The 16519-nt window shown below is 40.9% G+C and overlaps 1 protein-coding gene across 6 annotated transcripts in view; it reads right to left on the minus strand.

Moving 5' to 3' along the window:
• The window catches only part of LOC137371375 (neuronal PAS domain-containing protein 2-like), a 183095-nt gene that overhangs the window by 144319 nt on the left and 22257 nt on the right, over window positions 1-16519 (minus strand). Inside the window, exon 2 of one of the 6 annotated variants that reach the window (XM_068033874.1) lies at window positions 12997-13109. The exons of 4 other annotated variants lie outside the window; for them this stretch is intronic. The gene's annotated coding sequence lies outside the window, so the exon portion shown is untranslated. Of the gene's footprint in view, window positions 1-12980; window positions 13110-16519 lie in introns of all 6 variants that reach the window. One more of the 6 variants, XM_068033873.1, reaches the window with a different exon arrangement.

A 16519-nucleotide genomic window follows, 5' to 3' on the forward strand; every position in this document is an offset into this window, starting at 1 on the left:
CAGAATCTGCTGATATTCCTGCAGCCCCGAGAAACGAACTAGGGTTATATTTGAACTACGATTCACAGGCAGATTGCCAATCAGGTGGGGAGGGTGGGAGAGAATGGAGTCAGAGTAAGTATTTAAAGGGAAGAGGGTGAGGCTATCCCATTGAGCGGTCAGCAGCTGGTGGGAAGACTTTTGTGGGGTCAGGTAGAGCATTAATTACCTTTTGTGCATTTGAGAGTGGTCTTCGCCAGTCCCTTTAACGGTTGGCAGTTAGGCCACCCTACGTCCTTACCAATGGACAGAGTGTCCACACTCCAACAATTGGTACCTGAAAATTGCATCAGGCTTCTACAACTGGTACAGGACCCCAGTTTAAATATTTTCATATTTACCTGAGTGCTGGCCACCCATTTTGAGGCTTGTGTGAAAATTGAGCCTGGTGGGCCTTGGGTAGGAACAGATGAAACATCTGATGAAAGATCACAGACCTGAAATGTTAACTCTGCTTCTTTCTCCACAGATGCTACCTGACCTGCTGAGTATTTCCAGTACTTTCTATTTTTATTTCAGATTTCCAGCATCTGCAGTATTTTGCTTTAACTTCAATGTCCTGACAGTGCGCCTGTATCCTGCCCTCAAATGTCTGAAAGGCAGAATGTAGCATTCTCTCTAAACTGACTGACTCCAGGGTTGCTATCTGTGCTTCTGTGGAGGAGATTGGAGGATCTATATAAATCTGGGTTGATAAGTTTATAACTGTATATAACATATTTTCATAAGCATGAATGACTGCACCCATTTGTATCATTACTGTTGTATGTTTATAGCTGTAAGCAATATAAATTATACCCCACCCTCATTAGAAGACTCTTAGGGCTGAATCTTCCCAGCATCATGGTGGCTGGCTTGGAGATGGGGTGTGTCAGAATGGCTCTCTGTGCAATCATGCCACTGGGAAATGGATCGGCTGCCCTCCGCATGGAGGTGGGCAGACAATTTACATACTTAACGCCCCAATTAGGGGCAATTTTGCGGCACTTGCAGAAGGCTGGGGGTGGCCATCAGAGCTGGAGTCTCCATGCCCCATTCCGGTAGGAAAGGCTGCACCTGTAGCCCAAACACTTCTGCCGGAGGGGTTTCCCCTCTGCTCCGAGAGGCCTATGGGCTTGGCCTCTCTGATTTTCTCAATTAAATTTACGCCTCCAGGGGCGCCTCCATGCTGAGCCGCCCTTGGGGTTGCCAACCTCCCTGAGCAGTGCCACCTCTACCGGTGGCGCTGCTGTTGCTCTATGGCAGTCAGCCATCTGATTCGGCCGGCAGCATTGGGAGCCCGCCCAGCATTCTTAAGAGGACAGCAAGCGTGGTGATGGCCAATTAGGAGGCCACCTCCAGGAGGATTGTTCTGCCAGTCTTGCTCCCGGCAAGTGTAGGCTCAGGGCCACCATTTGATTCTGACCCCTGGATCCAGAAGCCTACAGGAAAATCAAGTCCTTAGTTACAACACCATACGGAAACTAGGCACGAAATGTTTCAGGTTACAGGACATTTACTTTAACCAAATCTTATTTACATTGTGCTTACTGGTGGTTCAGATTCTGAGTTAATTTTTTGGAATGATGGATTTAGTGTGGCCTGTATTACCATTACCCATAATTGTTCTAAATTGCTTTGTGTTTGTGAATTGTGTATCCTATAACATTCAAAGCTTTAATCCTTGATGCACTTTAAATAACTTTATTCCAGGAAGTATTAAGTAATGGCATTGTTATCCAATAAGTCTGTAGTGTGCTCTTATTAAATTTGGCTCATTGAACTGTTGTTAGTCACGCAAGAAACGGTAAAAATGTTTACACTACTACTAGGCTGATAAATCCAGTTCTTTGTACAAGTTTCTCTGTAGTTCTAAAGACTGTAATAAATTGATTCATTGAAGTATTTTTGGCTCAAATGTTATTTTCACCTGCTTATTCAGCTTCTACCCTCTCCCAGAACCACATATATCATCGCATAAAACATGTTCCAAAACGCTATTAATATATGAACTTTTCCCTTGAAGGTACAAGGAAGTAAATATTGGCACAATCTGATAAATTCTCTCTCTTTTTATGTTACTATACATAGAATACAGTGACTGATGCCACATTCAGAACAGTCCAAATTTCACAAAAGCAAAAAAGTATTTTAAAAGCCTATGTAAATACCTTTGTGGCAGTAGTATTTAGACTAGTATGTATTAACGAGGGAAAATTTGGTTAGGTCAGAATAGCAATATAATTACCTTCATAACTGTCTTATCATAGAATTAAGAGAGGGTCTTAAATTACTGCATACTAAACATATAACAATCACCCTTCCTATCTCTGTAACATCCTTTAGCCACACAATTTCCCTGTACTCTCCATTTCTCTGACTCTGGGCCTCTGCATGCAACCTACCGCCAACACCTCATCTCCACCACCACCACACTGCTCAACAATCAGCAGCCGTGCTTTCACCTGACTAGCTAGCACGCTCTGAAATTCTCTTCTTAATCCCCTCCAACTCCCTCTCCCTTTTTAAAATTGTCCTTAAAGCTTAGCTTTTTGATAAAACTCATCATTCCTAACATATAACTGTTTGGCTTGGTTTTTTTTATTATACCTCACTGTTAGTTTTCCTTACACCTCTGTAGGATACCTTGGGACATTTTGTCGCACCAAAGGTGTTATATAAATGTAAGTAATTGTTGTCATCCACCACAAGAAGCTGATTTTATCCTGTATCATTTTTCTCACTGACTGTAGGTACAGTAGGAATGCGCAAGAAAGAAGCAAACAATCTCTCACATTATCCAAAATGATTTTAAAAAAGTAAATCTCAGTACATATAAGGAAAATTAGCAATCATTTAAAGTATACGTTACCAATTCTAAGCTCTGGTAATTAATTGCCTATTACAAGTAAAATAAGTCTGAATCACTACCATATGAGTTGAGTAGTGACAACCTGCTAACCCAGAACTTACGACCCTATCACAAAACAGTCATAAAACAGTAAACACCTTTATTGAGCGACAATGGCTGGATTTTTCAGTCAGTGGCTAAGTGATGGTGTTCCGCGCTGATGTCAAAGAAAGCTGCCCACAAAGACCTAGCAATCTCTGTGCTGTGGACTTCACCCTTACCGACTTTAACTTGAATTTGGCGCTAAGCCAAGGGGCTCTCCAGCAGTCCAGCAACAGTGATGTCATCAAGTAGGGTAAGCGGTCAATTAGATTAAAGTATTCTACAGACAGCAAAATAAGTAAAATATACTGATTATCTTTCACCTTTTATAAATTTTACAGAAAGTGGAATAAATTATTGAAATATGCACCTTAGATGCTGAAATATCAGAAAAAAGTTAAAACAATTACATTGAAAAACTTGAATTCTCAGAATGGAAAAAGTTGACATTACACAATTACAAAAAATAGTTTTCCAGTGCCAGAAAGGCACTGCAGCAGTACTTCTGACTTAGTATGCTGTTAAAAACCTTGTTACACCTCACTGACAAGGTATAACTTCTTTTGGAGTTTTTAATGCCGATATTACAGCGTAAAATGGGAGGATCTCAATAGGTCAGTAATTTCTAGTTGAATGCAGTCCGATGGGCATCGACAGCACACCCTGTGGGAAATTGTAGATTCATGGACAGCAATTTCGGGATTTCTGTGTATGACTGCACATATGCGGCCTCAAGAATTTGTTGTCAGTTTCAGAGGAGTAATGAAGGCAAACACTGACTGTTTCACTGTCATTGCTCTCACAAAATATAGGCCAATGTGCATTTTAAGACAACAGTGCATATTGAGGTACAGTTGATACCAATAAGCCATTTAAGCCTTGATCTATGTGTTATTTTATCTTAAATATGTAATGTGCTCTTATGATTTAAGGGATTTTACATAAGGGTCAGGAAATTAACATAAACTGCAATGCATTATATCACTAAAAAAAGCTAGCAGTTATTTCCAGAAGTTCAAACAATACTATTCTGATACAGCCATTTTTAAAATCAACATTTCCCAAATAGGGATGAAAAAACACTTATTCAGAAGCCTTTATTAAATATGCGGTATAATTTTCTTTATCGTTATAATTTTGCTCATTAAGGCCATTTTCAAAACTTTGAGGGATTGCAGACAGGATATAAAGGAAACATCGAATTAGAAATCCAGATCAAAAGAGGCAAAAGTCAAAATGAAGGAAGTGCAAAGTTTGAAAAATCAGCACAGCAGTCTAACTGAAGTGAATAGTACAAGAGGAATTTGCTGCATCACAGCATGAGTGCAGTAGCCATTGTTGGATATCTCTGCAACAGGAGCAAGAGGAGAGGGCAGGTCAGGAATAAAGAGGGCACTGAAGGTGAATGACTCACAGAAAAAAATTACCCCGTGAAGCAGATCACCTGCACTGTAGTCACAGTCCAATACATGGGCACAATGAATGATGATTGTGTAATAAGGCTTGGTCACAAAGAAAGCAATCTGTACTGCACAACTATAAGGAAAGAATGCCACCAGTGTCTTCTAAAAAATTTGTGCCACAGGATCCTTCCAAGCATTCATATTGTCTTCTGCTTTGCCATTCACTGTTCCATTAAGGAGGATCATTATTATTTGTGCATTGTGGTTATCTAAATTTTGTTCTTCAATATTATTGACTTTGTATTTTTCAATATGATGTTCACCTGCCATTATCTTTACTGTTTGTAAGACAATACAAAGAATATGTTTTTTTTTAAAGTGGAACAATATAGCCCAATGAGATGTGCAAGAGCAGCACATGGGAGCTAGAATAATAATTTTCACCCTCTTTCAGAAGCATCCAACTTTTATTGAGTTTTCCGCCACGCCCCATCAAAGAAGATGAAGGATATTCGGAACTCACTCTGCATGTTCGAATAATTTGCCACACTGTGTGGCATTGGACAGCTTCATGAACTGCAGAACCAATACAATGCACAATCATATCATGCACTGAAGATAACTGATTTTAAAAATTGAGACATTTTTCTCACAGATGAAGAAAAATTAAGAAAATTAATGTACAAGCCCTTTTCTGCAAGTGTTAATAATTGTTTGGCTACCAAACATCATACAGAGATGCAACTAGTTACTTCCCCGATTTGATCAATGTCTCAATGGTTAACAACATTTTGTGACACACCTGGAAATCTGATGGGTAAAATAATTTTCTTTCAAACAAAATATGGTGTATGCATCGTCTGTTCTTAACGAATAAATGCAGTGCAGTTGAAAATATTTAAAGGTAACAACAATAAACCTCTTTATCTTTTCAAGCATATTAATTATAAAGCTTATGTTAAAAATGTTTATGCACATTTATTCTATTTTACCAGTGCATCCAAGAATAAAGCAAAAGATTTTTTGCTGTAATGTTATGTATTTTTGGCATTAGAATGGCTGTCAGAACTCAAGGTTCGAGTTGGTACAATCCTTATTATGTAAATTTGAACCCCACCTGTCACCCCCTCACTATTGGTAACCTTTAATCTTCTCATATTTTTCCTTCAACTCCAATTAATGACCTTCATTGACTTCAATAGAATCGAAAATCAGAAGTGTTTATAAATGGCCAAGCTGATATTGTGCATTTTACACTATTGCTCAATGTCAAACTTGATCTCCTTCTGTGGCCAAATGGAAAAGAAATTCAGAAACATAACACTCACAAAATGAAAATCTTCATAATTATCAATCTTTAGATGGATTACACGAAAAGAAAACATTATATAAGCTCACTAGTGAATTCTCTATGGAGCTGCTTACAGCAAGTCAAAGGATCAGTGGGGTGGAGAGGAGGGATGGTATTTTGTGAAGCTAGGAACATTATACCAAGTGAAACATAAGATTACTCTGATCCAAAGGACTAGGTTGTGTTCCTTTCAGCCTACAGCATTTCATTGATATTAGTAATTACTGGGTAAAGTCACACATTGGTCAATTAAGAGGCTGTAGATATTTTGGTACTGGTATTTTTGATGATGAAGGCTTTGTGCATTTCAAATAAGTATACCAGGGGTAATTTTAACCTAACCTGCCTTGTGGGAAACTGGCGTGATCAGATCAGTGCCAATTGTACATACCCCCGATTTTACTTTCCAAATGAAGAGTGAGAATCCATTCTGGGTGATTGGGAATTCAGGTATCAAACCATCAGTTATGCTGTTTGTCTTAATTCTCCTTTGTCTAGTCATGTCTGAATTTCTCACCTTGTGGTCAGAGTTTGTTTGTTAAATCCATTTGTTAAAATCACAATATTTCTCCAATTGTGACATTCAGTAAGTCACCCCAGCTTAGAATTGGGAAATGTGGCTTAGTAATAATTTAAATCGTAAAAGGGAGCCCCTAAATCAGCATGGAAGAACCGTCACTCAGATTTAGGACAGGTTTTCCTACTGCTGGTGGTAACACACTGATAAATTTTGCATTGTTCCAGTACAAAAATCCAAGAACATGTAAATATTTGACCTGTAATGGTTGTTCTTGTTCTGGCAGTACAAGTCTGGCAGACGGGCTATCTCAGCATGTAATTAGCAAGGGACTAAAATAATTATATTTAGGAATAAAATAAATGCAATGTAATTTGTGGTTACAATATGAATTTAATATTGAGAAAAGTAGAACATTTTTATTGCTGAATAAGGTAAGATTCATGAACTTTGATTTTGTCCTCACTTTTTAAATGTAGTTTATTCTCCACCTGCCCTCAGCATAGGCTCTCATCCAGCTAGGGAAAGAGTTGTGAGAACTGTGGTTTACCACAGAAGGTTTTTCTACTGGCTAGTCCCTGTTTAGTACTTAATGATTACACAATAAAGGAAACAAAGCCAAAGTTAACATAATGCATAAAGAGTTACAGAGAGGAAGATGACAGAACTGAGGTGTACGGAAGATAGGCTACAATCAAGTAATAAGAAAGTCAATAGAGGTAATCTTACTGTTCTGTTAATTCTTCATCCAGAAGCAGTGTACTATTGTAGTGTCAAAAAAGAACAGGGTTGTGAAGATTTATTGTTTTCATATCTTTACATTCTACTCTTGGAGAATAGTGTGAAATAGTTGAAGGATTCACAGGCTCACTAACAGTCTAACAGGACATGACATGAACACTTCTTCCATCGCCTTAACTACCTTTACACTATTAATGTAGTTAACCCTGCACGGTGGCATGGTTAATGGGCTCCCCCAATCCATGCAGTGAGATAGGACAAAATTAATAGTCAGCTGGACAAATGCGGGTTAATCAAGGAAAGCCAGCACAGATTTGTTAAGGGTAAATCGTGTTTTACTAACTTGCTTGAGTTTGTTGATGAGATGTCAGAGGGTTGATGAGGGTAATGCTGTTGATGTGGTGTACATGGAACAAAAGGGACAGGAGTGACATGGATATGAAATTGGCCAAGCGACAGGCAACAGAGAGTAGTGGTTAATGGTTGTTTTTCAGACTGGAGGAAGGTTTATTGTGGAGTTCTCCAAGGGTTGGTGTTAGGACCCTTGCTCTTCCTGATATATGTATAAATGATCTAGACCTTGGTGTACAGGGCAAGATTTCAAAATTTGTGGACGACACAAAACTTGGAAGTATTGTGAACTGTGAGGAGGTTAGTGTAGAACTTCAAAAGGGCATAGAAAAGTTGGTGGAGTGGGCGGATAAAATTTAATGCAGAAACTGTGAAGTGACTCATTTTGGTAGGAAGAACATGGAGAGCCAATACAAAATAAAGTGTACAATTCTAAAAGGGGTGCAGGAGCAGAGGGACCTCGGTGTACATGTGCACAAACCATTGAAGGTGGCAGGATAAGTTGAGAGGATGATTAATGAAGCATACAGCATCCTAAGCTATATCAATAGGGGCATAGAGTACAAAAGCAAGGAAGTTATGTTAAATTTGTATAAAACACTGGTTCAGCTTCAAATGGAGTATTGCACCCAGTTCTAGGCACCACACTATAGGAAGGATGTGAAGGCATTAGAGAGGGTGCAGAAAAGATTCACGAGAATGGTTCCAGGGTTGAGGAACTTCAGTTACATGGATAGATTGGAGAAGTTGGGACTGTTTTCCTTGAAGCGAAGGCTAATAGGAGATTTGATAGAGGTATTCAAAATCATGAGGGGTCTGACAGAGTAAATAGAGAGAAACTGTTCCCATTGGTGCAGGATCAAGAACCAAAGGGCACAGATTTAAGGTAATTTGCAACAGAAGTAATGGAGACATGAGAAAAAACTTTTTCATGCAGTGGTTGGTTTGGATCTGGAATGCACTGCCTGAGAGTGTGGTGGAGGCAGGTTAAATTGAGGCATTCAAGAGGGAGTTGGATGATTATCTGAAAAAGAAGAATGTGCAGAGCTACAGGGAGAAAGCAAGGGAGTGGCACTAGGTGAATTGCTCCTTCAGACACCACAGATATGATGGGCCAAATGGCCTCCTTCTGTGCTGGCACCATTCTATGGCCAGAAGATGTGAGTACCCAGCTGGATGCTAACCCAGAATTCAGAGCTAAATCTCCAGTTTCCAGCTCTGGGATTGACTAGATCTGGGGTTCAAACCCTGCATCAGCCACCTCCGAAACAAAAATGCTTCCACAAAGGCCCACTCCAAAAACATGGGAAAGTAATTACAACTGATGAGACAAACACATCCCTGCAGAAATTCAGCTGCACCTATTTTTCTGCCCAGATAGCTGTGCAATGCAGGTAGAGTGTACTCCAGTTGGAAGGCCTGAGGCCGGCTGGAAATTGTAACTCGAGCTTTATGCACAAGCTGTCATTAACTGTTACAACTCCACATGCAACTTGCACATTGCAGATGTCAGTTGGAACTATTTTGGAAATGTGAAAATGAGACGCAGAGCCTTGTCTCAGAGAACTCTCAGGTGCATAGTTTGGAACTATGTGGTACCAGAGACCCCTGAACAAGGTGAGAGTTAAAGATATAGACTGGGGGAAAAAAATCTATTGTATAGCTGTAAAAATTGTATTTTTTTCTCTGATGATGCAAGATAATAGTGAAACTTATTTTAACTAGTGCTCCTTAAGCAAATTGAGGCAGTAGGTTGCCTCCAATTCCATGAGCTTTAATTGATGCCAACAGTCATTAAGTTAGGAGACACTCTATATTGCTTAGATTGAGCAGTAAGTTGCAAAGGTTGACAGATAAAGTGAATAGGCAAAACTGGGGCAGATGGAGTTGAATGTGGGGAAGTGTGAGGTTATCCAATTTCCGCTTTGGACCTAAGAAAGATAGGTTAGAGTATTTTCTAAATGGTAAGAAGTTAGGAAATGTGGAGGAACTAAGCTATTTAAGGATGAATGTTTGGAAATCACTAAAAGGTATTGGACAGGGACAAAAAAAGTTAAAAAGCTAATGAAATGTTTGCCTTTACCTCAAGGGGACTGGAGTGCACAGGGGTGAATGTTATGTTACAGCTGTATAGAGCCCTAGTTAGAACCCATCTGAAATACTGCATTCAGTACTGGGCGCTGCATCACTCCAGGAGTTTCGCAAGGTAGTGAACTAAGCCCAACCTTCTTCAACTGCTTCATCAATAGGGGAGGCTGTGGGGTAGTGGTAATGTTGCTGAACAAGTAATCCAGAGACTTGGGCTAATCCTGGCGTTCAAATCCCACCATGGCAACAGGTGGAATTTAAATTCAATTCTTTGATAAAGATCTGGAATTGAAAGCTAGTCTCAGCAATGGTTGTTAAAACCCCATCTGGTTCACTAATGTGGGCAAAAATCTGGCAGGAAGAATAAAAAAAAGCAGAGTATTACTAATGACTGCAGAATTCCAAGGTGCAGTGGGATCTACGTGTTCTAGTGCATGAGTCACAAAAAGTTAGTATGCATGTACAGCAAGTAATAAAGAAGGCTAATGGAATGCTATCCTTTATTACAAGAGGAATTGAAAATAAATGTAAGGATGTTATGCTTCAGTGATACAGGGCATTGGTAAGACCACATCTCGAATATTGTGTGCAGTTTTGGTCTCCTTATTTAAGGAAGGATGTAAAAGCATTGGAGGCAGTTCAGAGGAGGTCTACTAGATTGATACCTGGAATGAGCAGGTTGTCTTATGAGCAAAGGTTGGACAGACTGGGCTTATTTTCACTGGAGCTCAGAAGAGTGAGGGGAGACTTGATTGAAGTATATAAGATCCTGAATGGTCTTGACAAGGTGGATATGGAAAGGATGTTTCCACTTGTGGTCTACTTCTGCTCCTAATTCGTATGTTCATATGTTTGTATTAGTATACAATATTAGTAACAACTTGCAGTTTTTCATCCACTGTTGCATAATGTAATTCACTGAGCTTCTTATGCAAAAAGAGGTAACAACATTTATTTATTTATTTAGGGATACGGCACTGAAACAGGCCCTTCGGCCACTGAGTCTGTGCCAACCAACAACCACCCATTTATACTAACCCTACAGTAATCCCATATTCCCTACCACCTACCTACACTAGGGGCAATTTACAACAGCCAATTTACCTATCACCTGCAAGTCTTTGGCTGTGGGAGGAAACTGAAGCATCTGGCGAAAACCCACATGGTCACAGGGAGAACTCGCAAACTCTGCACAGGCAGTACCCAGAATCAAACCCAGGTCCCTGGAGCTGTGAGGCTGTGGTGCTAACCACTGCACCACTGTGCCACCCCAGGCTTTTCATTCTCTTTTCCTAGAGACAAACTGGCAGAGTGAGCACATGGCTTCACTAGGATTACAGGCTTCGCCATGGTGCAGGGTGCCATGCTAGTGGTGTAGTTGGTTGAATATGGCATTTGAAGGTGCATTCACTGACCTTGAGCACTCATACGCGGTCATTGAACTTCCTGTGGCATCACATTCAGGTTTTCAAGACTAGGCTCCTGGCATGAATCTCCATGGCTGTTTACTCAACCCACAAAACACACTGCAATTTCAGTGTGTAGTTGGAGGGCTACCTTGCCCCTGTGGATACAGTATATCTCTCCGACTTTCCACTAAGACCTCCATGCAGCATATCAATACTTTGGAGCCTTTTCCCTTGCTTGTCGTTCCATTCTTCACAGTCTCCCAGGTCAGATTAACTTCCTGCATGACTTGCATGACTCCCTATGACGTTCAACAGTATTACCATCGCTGAATCAACATATTTGGGGTTACCATTGGCCATAAACTGAACTGGACCAGCCATACAAATACTCTGGCTACAAGAGCAGGTCAGTGGCTGGAAATTCTGCACCAAGTAACTCATTTCCTGATCTCCAAAGCCTGTCCATCGTCTAGAAGACACAGCTCAGGAGTGTGATGGAATACTCTTCACATGCCTGAATGAGTCCAGCTCCAACACACTCAAGAAGCTTGACAGCTTGCTTAATGAGCACCCCATTTACCACCGTAAACATTCACTCCCTCCATCACCAGCGAACAGTGGTAGCAGTATGTACCATCTACATCGCAACCTGTACGTTCCTTGCCAAGACACACACCTTTCTGACTTGGAACTATATTGCCACTCTTTCATTGTCACTGGGTCAAAATCCTGGAATGCCCTCCCTAACAGCACTATAACTGCAGTTGTTCAAGTAGGCAGCTCACCACCACTTTTTCAAGGGCAATTAGGGATAGGCAATAAATGTTGGCACTCACAACCCACAAATAAATTTTTAAAAAGGACTGCCAGCACCTGCTCCAGCTACAATGCACCTCCCTTTTAAGAGGAGCAGGTTAGTTTTAAGCAGTTAAGGCTAGCTTTAAGTGGTGCTAGGAAGTGACTATTTTGGAACACCTGCTGATACGTGTAGCCAATGAGCAATTTTGTTTGTGCTGGCTCCATGCAGCAATCATCCTAATAATCAGGCAGCACAAAGATGGCGTGCTGCCTGCATTTCAATCAACAGGCGGTGTTTAATTGCACGATCCCCATGCCTGTTTTCAGGGATATCCAATTTAGCTCCCATTATGTTTGCATTTATAGTCACCATAACTTCATATAAAAAGTATGCAAGTATAATATTACAATGATGTGGATGACCTCAACAAAAAAATGACACACTGAAGGAAACTGCCCTCCACACAACTTTTATGCTTGTAAAGTTTTTTAAATCACTTATACCAGTAACATCAAAACATTCACGGGTACAAATATGATACTCAATGCAAATGTGGGTGGGATCTGTTTCAAGTGGGCAATATAAAATTACTCCAGTATCGTTAATGTTTAAAACCCGAATGTACTGATATCAAATATTTAAAATCTCGTCTTTAAACCAACTGATTCCAGCTCTCCGTGTGGTTGTCTTTAAGGCACTAGAAAATAGTCAAATTATTAGCTACCATGTCTTATAAGTCAGTTAGTCATTTTTACTACTATCACAGCTCATAGATTATGATTAATAAAACAGTATAAATAATTGGTCACAAAATGATCACAAATATAGCCATTATGTGTTAGCACATTTCCTGCATTCACATGTGCATTATATGTCATGATATAGCTAAACACCAGACATAATGGAGATTCTGGGTCATGGAACTGATGTTAACTGTGTAAATCAAAAAATAGCTAGCATGCAATCCAAAGTGCAAACTGTGGCATTTTTAAAAATGAAAATATTCAGCACCATCCTATTAGGACAGGAGAATAATCAATAACGTTTTAAAATAATTAAATTTGATCAATTTTCAAGAAAAACAAAATGAAATCTTTAAATCCTACAGTATGTCCATAAACTCCTTTTTATCAGGATTGTTTCCAGCAATAAACTATTTGCAGGTTTGATTAAACATCTTGGCAGTTGATCAGCACGCTGACAAATGGAAGTTATAGCTTAAATTAAAGGCTTGTAATATAAAAATTGTTCAGTTGTGGAATTCATTTTTAAGATGAATGTTGCTTTACAGTGTATATCGCGATGGTAGTAAAAAACAAAATAATTTCCCCAGCTTCACCACTAACTTACCAACTATCTCCATTACCTCACTGCTCAAAATGTCTTCCTTAAGTCTCTGTTATTCCTTAATGTCTGTAATTTAACCGTCATTTAATTTCATGTAATGTTGATTTGAGTGCAGGAAGACTGTGAGGTTACCTGGGAAGGATACAGATATACAAATCCTAAATTATAGAGAACAGTAAAATGTATCACTACAAATAAAGTTAAATTATTATTAAAAGATTTTCTATTATTCCGCAGTAATAAATTTACATATACAGTATTAGAAATTAAGTCCTATGTTCTCAAACATAGGTATGGATGGAGTTGTGATAGTTAGGACAGAAAACACCTATTTTAATCCAAATTGCTATGCAGATCGCTCTGCAAAACGTTCATGCATTTGGCATTTCAGTCTTTTATCGGCGATCTCTCTAGCTAATGTCTGGTGTAAAATCAGGTCAGTTGCTGTACGAACACACCCAATATATATAATCATTGATTGGTGCACATTGCTCTTTCAGTGTATATAAAATTTTCTACACCACACAGAAGCAATGTGGCTCCTTTAAGAAGAAAGGAACCAGAGAAGAAGAAAGCATTCAGGGAAGTATTAATAATATCACTTCCACGAGGAAAGTTGCAGCCTTTCCTGCCCAGACTCCTTCCTTCCAATGCAAAATCCTCCCGAAACCTCCTCCCAGCCATTTACATACAATTGGGCAGGTAGACAGAGATTGTCTAATCTTCCCTTGCCAGCAACCACTGTGCAGGCTCCTCTAATTGTAGTATTCCAACTAAGATCAGCGAACTCAGCAAATACAGACAATAAAACCTCTGATGTCCTAGTCTGTATGGTTCAACTAATCACTACTTTAACCAACTGAGTGACTGGGGGAGTGGGATGGACATTCTACATAGGCTTATTTATATGTCGTTTAACTGTGGTTTTGGTGATTTTAAATATTGTTTTGCAATGATCATATTTTTCTGTGGAGGTATTTGGTAGGGACAATAAAAATAACAGTAATGGATTTATAATAAACAAAGTTATATTATGTACAGTGAATAAAATATTCATTGTAAATAGTATCACAACTTTTATTTTCTGCAACTGCAGATGAACCATTGGAGAAAAAAATAAATGGTGCGTTTATTTAAATCACTCTTGAGATGTGAGCGTTGCTGGTAAGACTGGGAAGGCCAGCATTTATTGCCTTTCCCTAATTGCCCTTCAGCAAGTGCTGGTGAGCTGCCTTCCTGAACCGCTGAAGTCGATGTGATGTAGATACAGCAACAATGCGGTTGGGGGGGGAGTTCCAGGATTTTGGTCCACTGACAGTGAAGGAAGGCAATATAGTTCCAAGTCAGGATGGTGTGTGACATGAAGGGGAACTTGCAGGTGGTTTTGCCATACATATACTGCCCTTGCTCTCTTAGGTGGCAGAGGTCACTGGTTTGGTAGGTGCTGTTGAAGGATCTTTGGCAAGTTGCTGCAGGGCAGATGGTGCACACTGCTGCCATTATGCACCGGTGCTGGTGGAAGTGAATGGTGAATGGGATGCCGATCAAGCCAGCTGCTTGCTTTTTTTTTATTCATTCAGGGATGAATGGCTAATTGGCTAAATTAGAAAAGAAATCTTCACCAGTAGGCAGTGGGTAAGTATTATTTTCACCTTATTTACCGTTTACTTAAAATTTCCACAAATCCAAATTTTTTTTTTATTCATTCATGGGATGTGGGCGTCGCTGGCCAGGCCAGCATTTATTGCCCATCCCTAATTGCCCTTGAGAAAGTGGTGGTGAACTGCCTTCTTGAACCGCTGCAGTCCATTTGGGGTAGGTATACCCACAGTGCTGTTAGGAAGGGAGTTCCAGGATTTTGACCCAGCGACAGTGAAGGAACAGCGATATAGTTCCAAGTCAGGATGGTATGTGACTTGGAGGGGAACTTGCAGGTGGTGGTGTTCCCATGTATTTGCTGCCCTTGTCCTTCTAGTTGGTAGAGTTCGCAGGTTTGGAAGATGCTGTCTAAGGAGCCTTGGTGCATTGCTGCAGTGCATCTTATAGATGGTACGCACTGCTGCCACTGTGCGTCGGTGGTGGAGGGAGTGAATGTTTGTAGATGGGGTGCCAATCAAGCAGGCTGCTTTGTCCTGGATGGTGTCGAGCTTCTTGAGTGTTGTTGGAGCTGCACCCATCCAGGCAAGTGGAGAGTATTCCATCACACTCCTGACTTGTGCCTTGTAGATGGTGAACAGGCTTTCGGGAGTCAGGAGGTGAGTTACTTGCCTCAGGCTTCCTAGCCTCTGACCTGCTCTTGTAGCCACGGTATTTATATGGCTACTCCAGTTCAGTTTCTGGTCAATGGTAGCCTCGAGGATGTTGATAGTGGGGGATTCAGCGATGGTAATGCCGTTGAAGGTCAAGGGGAGATGGTTAGATTCTCTCTTGTTGGAGATGGTCATTGCCTGGCACTTGTGTGGCGCAAATGTTACTTGCCACTTATCAGCCCAAGCCTGGAGATTGTCCAAGTCTTGCTGCATTTCTACACGGACTGCTTCAGTATCTGAGGAGTCGCGAATGGTGCTGAACATTGTGCAATCATCAGCGAACATTCCCACCTCTGACCTTATGATTGAAGGAAGGTCATTGATGAAGCAGCTGAAGATGGTTGGGCCTAGGACACTACCCTGAGGAACTCCTGCAGTGATGTCCTGGAGCTCAGATGATTGACCTCCAACAACCACAACCATCTTCCTTTGCACTAGGTATGACTCCAGCCAGCGGAGGGTTTCCCCCCCTGATTCCCATTGACCTCAGTTTTGCTAGGGCTCCTTGATGCCATACTCGGTCAACTGCTGCCTTGATGTCAAGGGCATCACTCTCACCTCACCTCTTGAGTTCAGCTCTTTTGTCCATGTTTGAACCAAGGCTGTAATGAGGTCAGGAGCTGAGTGGCCCTGGCAGGAACCCAAACTGAGCGTCACTGAGCAGGTTATTGCTAAGCAAGTGCTGCTTGATGACACTGTTGATGACACCTTCCATCACTTCACTGATGATTGAGAGTAGGCTGATGGGGTGGTAATTGGCCGGGTTGGACTTGTCCTGTTTTTTGTGTACAGGACATACCTGGGCAATCTTCCACATTACAGGGTAGATGCCAGTGTTGTAGCTGTACTGGAACAGCTTGGCTCGGGGCGCGGCAAGTTCTGGAGCACAGGTCTTCAGTACTATCGCCGGAATATTGTCAGAGCCCATAGCTTTTGCAGTATCCAGTGCCTTCAGTCGTTTCTTGATATCACGTGGAGTGAAGCGAATTGGCTGAAGTCTGGCATCTGTGATGCTGGGGACTTCAGGAGGGGGCCGAGATGGATCATCAATTCGGCACTTCTGGCTGAAGATTGTTGCAAATGCTTCAGCCTTATCTTTCGCACTGATGTGCTGGGCTCCCCCATCATTGAGGATGGGGATATTTGTGGAGCCACCTCCTCCAGTTAGTTGTTTAATTGTCCACCACCATTCACGGCTGGATGTGGCAGGACTGCAGAGCTTCGATCTGATCC

This window comes from Heterodontus francisci, chromosome 6 (assembly GCF_036365525.1).
Source record: "Heterodontus francisci isolate sHetFra1 chromosome 6, sHetFra1.hap1, whole genome shotgun sequence".
Classification (NCBI taxonomy): Eukaryota; Metazoa; Chordata; class Chondrichthyes; order Heterodontiformes; family Heterodontidae; genus Heterodontus; species Heterodontus francisci.